At 45.6% G+C, this 6,000-nt stretch overlaps 1 protein-coding gene across 7 annotated transcripts in view; it reads left to right on the top strand.

The window, feature by feature from the left end:
* The first annotated feature begins 217 nt into the window (after window positions 1-217).
* LOC144728751 (signal-induced proliferation-associated 1-like protein 1) overlaps window positions 218-6,000 on the top strand; it is a 150,661-nt gene continuing 144,878 nt past the window's right edge. For 4 of the 7 annotated variants that reach the window (XM_078608361.1, XM_078608366.1, XM_078608365.1 and 1 more), the window contains exon 1: window positions 220-978. The gene's annotated coding sequence lies outside the window, so the exon portion shown is untranslated. Of the gene's footprint in view, window positions 979-6,000 lie in introns of all 7 variants that reach the window. The other 3 variants (XM_078608362.1, XM_078608360.1, XM_078608367.1) reach the window with 2 other exon arrangements.

Here is a 6,000-nt window from a genome sequence, read left to right as displayed (position 1 = left end):
GTTAGGGCAGTGTCACAGAACGAGGGCAGCGCCACAGAGGGCGTGTCACAGGGCAGCAGTGTCACAGGACAGCAGTGTCACAGGGGGCAGCAGCGTCACAGGGCAGCAGCAGCGAGGGGCTGCGAGGCAGCGTCACAGGGCGCAGCCTCAGTGAGGTCACTGGGAGGCGGCACGCGGCGGGGCCAATGCGCTGTGCGAATTGTGAACGTGACGCGCCCCCACGGCGGCAGCGGCGGCGGCGCAGGTTCGCGTGGCTCAGCCCCACACAGAAGCAGCAGCAGCACGCAGAGACACACAGAGAGAGCCCCACGCAGAGACACAGAGAGAGAGAGACAGCCCCGACAGCCCTACACAGAGACACACAGAGGCAGCATCAGCAACAGTCCCACACAGAGACAGCAGCAGCACACAGAGAGAGGCAGCCCCACACAGAGACACACAGAGACAGCCCCACACAGAGGCGACGTGATACCCGGTCGGGTAGGCTGCTCCTCTTTCTTATTCTTCATCATCCTCGTCGTATCTCACAGACCAGGGCATCAATAGCCGTGTCAACAGTAAGACGAAGATACACAATTGGAGAGTTGACGCGTTTAGAATCTCGTTCCACCAGCCACTGAAGATTGGAAGCGTGCGCGGTGCCCTCGTCGGAAACGCAACGAAAGTGCTGCAGCAACTGGTCGTCTTGAGCGCTCTCACACGCGGCGCCGTGGTGGTGGCGGTGGTGGGCACGCCGAGTCACAGCCAGGGGAGGCGAGGAGACAGTTTCAGCAAAGTTTGTTGAGTTTATTATCATTCTTCTTCTGCAAGAGACGAAGATGAAGCTCGTGCCCGCACCCCGGCGCTGCCGCGCTGCTGCCGCTGGTGGTGGTGGGTGGCCGGAGAGGTGCGAAGTCTAAGTTGGAGTCTGCGCCGCTGCTGCTGGTGAAGGTTCTGGTTCTTGGAGGAGGGACAACGTGGCGTTTGAGACGTCTCAAGGTAAGAAGGCTTCACTCCGGCAGACACCCATGGACAACGTAGTGCGTGTAAACACTCGGTACAGGTGAGCAGTTCTACACCGTGGCCCAGGTGTCTTGTGACCCCATTTAATCCTCTAAAACAAAAGGTTTACTGTACTTAAGACAAATATGAATATTCAAAGAAACGCATGTTAGGAGTCAGGGGGGGGGGGGCACAATACATATGGACCACCCTGTACAGTCGCCTCGTTCTCACTCCACTGCCGAGCGCGTGTCAGAGAGAATGTATTTGGCCTACTCTTCTACATTGGCCAGATGACGTATTCGGAGAGTTACAATGTGCTTAACTCATATACGCAACACGTGTACAGTACACGTAACAGCAGTACAAAGTGTTGAGACATGGCAGCTGCTGGAGTCGGGCTGCTGGGAGCGGCAGCCACTTGGGTTCGAGTCGCGGCCACGGCGACCTTCATTGTCGAGCTGCCCCCATCCCACTAAGCCGCGTGACCCGAGTGGGGAAGTATGTTCTTGTGTAGCGTCACGTGTAAAGTTTATGAACCAATCGTGTGTAACACGGTGTTGTATTTACATTATTCGGGTTCAAATTGATGTGAGTGTCCTTTGGTTAATCTGCTGCTGGATGGTAGTCATTTAAGATCTATATATTTAACGTTGTACTCGACTTAAATGTGCATAGGGGCCGTCCATAAATGACGTCACGCACCTGGGGGGGGGGGGGTCAGACATTTGTGACCAGGGGGGGGGTGAGAAATGCGACGTCACATCAAAATGCGCAACTTTCAATAAATATAGACAACACGTTCTACTTAATTAAATATACTTCTTAATAAATGTTTTCTACAACATCAGAGTACAGCGCCACATTAAATTCGCACTACAATGACAATAGTTTAAAGCGATTTGAAGCATGTTTTATTTTCAAAATGGAAATATAGTTTTGGGGGGAGGGGGCAGAGCTTTGTGACGTCATATTTGAGAGGGGGGGGGGTTTGACTTTTTGTGACGCCGTGTAACGAGGGGGGGGGGGTCAAACATCGTCCCAAATCCCGTGACGTCATTTATGGACGGCCCCATACTGTACCCAAGCAGTGTACCCATTACATTCTGGCCCCCACGTTTTGGCTTTAACTTGAATCAGTATCAGAAATCATAATATACTGGAGGAATCCGATAAGCTATAAAGCTCTTTTTTCACATTTGCCTAGTAGGGGTGGGTCAGAACGTTGCAACAATAAACAAGACAAAACACGATAGGAGTGCAAAGTGTAGGAAAAGTGTCTCCGGTTTTCCCCTTTCTACTTCGCTGCAAGCTCAGTATTTTGCCAAGTTGTCAAGCAATGGCTGCGTTTCGGGCAGCATTGTGGATGGATGTGTGGACCTCTATTTATCCCACTCCGGGCGTGTCTTCTGTGGCCAGGATGCATGTGTTGGTGTGATACCATTCTCGTTAGATTGTGTGTACCGTATAGTATTGTGTAGGAGAGTCACCCAACTTGTAATGCTCCTCTCCGTTTAAACAGAAATAATCAAGGTTCACATTTATGGATTTTGGGAGACCTGCCGTTCATTAAAAGCCCTCTGTGCTGCACCTGCACTGTGTCAAAGCTGTTGCTCGTTTGTGCAGACAATTGTACGTGTGTATTTTGATGCACTATTCTGTAGATTATGTACGTTTGTTTTAGTACTGTACCTGGTTATTATGCTTTCCGAAGTAGTTGTCAACTATGAAAACGGTTGTCTCATTTGTCTGTCCTACTGCTGTCCAAAATAATATGGCAACAAGTTCTGCCCTTGAGTTGGTGGTTTAGACAAGGCTGTGTGCATGATGAAAGACATGATGGGAATACTGATCCTGTCGTCACAATTGCACCCTTTGTTATCTATAAATGACCTTTTGCGTGTTAAGCATTGCCCGACAATTACATTTAGCCTCAAATCAGCCTTCATGCCCGTTTTACACATGTAAATGTGCAATGTGTATGTAGGGCCTGTTGGTCAATCATGTAGAGTATAGGCCCACTGCTGGATGAAGGCCTCCCCCCACGACTTTGCGGGTCACGTGGGTTGTTTTTACCATACTTCACGCTGGTCAATGCTGATTGGTGAAGGAGAGAAGCTGTGTGAACTTAGTACAGGGCAACAGTGGATTCCGTGCTGTGGAATTTGCTTGTGATTTTCAGTGTTTTTCGAGTGGTAATTTGTAAACTTTTTCTTTTGCAATATAAATAACATTACAAACTTTAAATTGGATAAATTAGAACATCATTGAAATAACGGTGTTTTGTGAATTATTCTGGTATTTCAAGGCCACGCTGTATATCACCACCCAGGTAACACAAACCTGAGTTATAAATGTACAGTTCTACAGTACTGTGTCATTGCCCCTGAACCCAGTCCATGCAGTTTTTGTACATACTTTACAGTTTGTACATGTAATGTAGGACTTTGCACCATTCATCAATTGCACATGAGCAAGTAAAATGAGTCATAAAAGAGCAAGGGTTGGTGATGATAGGATCTCTTTTTATATTTGACTTAAGGTGGAATAATTTCGATTGCACATGAAGCCAGGATATAACCGTGTTTGTATGATATTAAGAGACACCTGCCATAATATTGTGGCAAGAGAGATGTTGTACACAGGTCTGTAATTGCATTAAACATTACACATCGCTGCACATTTGTGGCAAGATGAGCGTCCCTGTGCTCTCCTTGTTGCAGCTGTGCACTTGTGGTGTAAGAGCTTTTAACGAGCATGGGTTTATTAGGCAACACTTCTTAAGTTGCAACGGAATTCATTCCCATCTGGGAAATTAAGCTACCGTTGTCTTTGTGAGTGCGCATTTCTGTGGAATGCTGCGCCTTTATGGTCGTGCTTGGATGCGTTGTGACCTTGGATTGTGACCTTTGATCTGGAAAGGTGGTCACCACCCCCCAACTGCCCCCCAGATGCCAATGAGGTGCTGGTTTTGGGGTGGCGCATGAATGTTTTGGCTGAATAGCTTGTGGATGTGCACTTGTGTGGAATTGCTTCCATTGTGTATTCTGCAGTCGTATTTTGAGAGCACTGTGACCCCCTAAATGTGGCTTTAAAGCCTTTGGCTATTGAGATAATGCTTTTTTGTTAATATTGGTAAAATTCCTCATATTCTTGGTTCTTTCAGTAAAGTCACGTAGATAGAAAATAAAATTAAAATAACATAATAAAATAAAATAAAAATGTAAAATAATAAATTGAAAATAATAAAAGCAAACAACCCACAACGTTGCGGTCGCAACACAAGCAGTCTTTTTTTTCTTTTTTCTCTCCGCCTGATGAAGACCGCTTGTGTTGCGATAGAAACGTCGTTGGTTTTTTGCTTTTATTATTTTCAATTAATAATTTTTTATTTAATTGTTTTTTATTTTATTATCTGGTATTTTAATTTTATTTTCTATTTACATGACTTTACCGAAAGAACCAAGAATATGATTTCCTGCAGTCACGAAGGTTTTAAGTCAAGATTCCTCATATTCATGGGCACATAGAGACGTAGAAAAGTGGCATCTTAGATCAGGTTTAAGACGATAAATAAACAACACAATGTACGTAGCCAATTTTGACCCTTCATGTATTAAAAAATGCTTTTGTAAAAAGAGCAACTGTACGCAATGTGTGGTGCGATAAAATTTCAGATGCAATAACCTCCAGTTTCATGGCTGAGTAATGATTGTCCCCCGTGGGCCAGGTGAAGTGTGCATCTATCCCCTCATGTTAAAATCCCTTGTTAGAGTGACGTGCCACGTGAACCCGTTGGACTCTGGATACACGCTGCTGTGTGCGTGCATGTCGCGTACTGCCTTGCGCAAGCCACGATCAAGCAGCCATATCTCTGCATACCAAGTGGCCGTATCTCTGCATACCAAGTGGCCATATCTCTGCATAGCAAGCAAGTTAAACTGCATCCAGTGTCTGCCACGGTGTCTGTCCGAAGCAGTCAAAACGTCATGATGTCAACATTTAACTGCTGATAAACTTGGACTGTGGGCGGTGGTTCCGTTTTGTTTTGTTGTTCGAGTGCAGATTAACTTACGGTCATTCACGTGAACATTGACCACATTCTGTCCCTTGACCACATTCTGTCCCTTGGCTACCAATTGTAGGTGTGTGATCTACCCGTATGAAGAGTCCTGCTGAAATCTTGACGTAGGCAGTAACATGCAATGTCTGGCTACTGGGATGACTCATGTTCATAGGTCATGTATGATGTCATTTCAGCTTGAGGGTAAACTAGTGAGGTCGCATAGTCTCCCAAGTGTAAACGAGTGTGAGGTGTGTTTTGCAAGAGCATCACCAAGAGCAGCTGGTTTGACGCTCATATAATACATCTTATGGCAATGTTGCTGGTGCGTGTAAACAATGCTTACAAATGCAAAATATCCGTCTTCAAAGTATCCAAAAACACAGATATACGAGGATGATCTTAATGGTCATTTTGAAGTCTGGTGAAATTCAATGTGTACACCACAATTTACATTTGTTTTTTTGGATGATGGACCTGTGGAAAACCCACTCTTCCATATAGGCCTAATTAAGTGATTATATCTAGATTTGAAGCTTTCGTGACTGCAAGGAATCATCTTCTTAGGTTTTTTCGGTAAAGTCACGTAGAAAGTAAAATAAAATAAAAAATAAAAACAAAAACACGTGACTTTACCGAAAAACCTAAGAAGATAAGTGATTATAGGGGTATATTATTCAGTTTTTGGGTTTTTTTTCCCGTCAATAATTCTGAGATACATGACGTGCACTGTGTATATATACACAGTTGCAAGCCGCCAGGGTGTCGCAGTGTGTGTTGTGTCCGAGCGAGCATCGTTATTGGCTTCCCAGCGACTGTATCGTGACGGCCTGTCTCGGCCAAACAAAAGCTCTGGCGGTTCAGCCAATCACACAGCAGTGGAACACATTTCAAAGTATCGTGTCATGTGTTTACCTGCCTGTTCAATGGGGGTTGGGGGGCAGTTGTTGCAGTGG

Source organism: Lampetra planeri, chromosome 30, assembly GCF_965212315.1.
Source record: "Lampetra planeri chromosome 30, kcLamPlan1.2.h2, whole genome shotgun sequence".
NCBI classification, from domain to species: Eukaryota; Metazoa; Chordata; class Hyperoartia; order Petromyzontiformes; family Petromyzontidae; genus Lampetra; species Lampetra planeri.
This window is presented reverse-complemented; position numbering and strand designations above follow the sequence as displayed.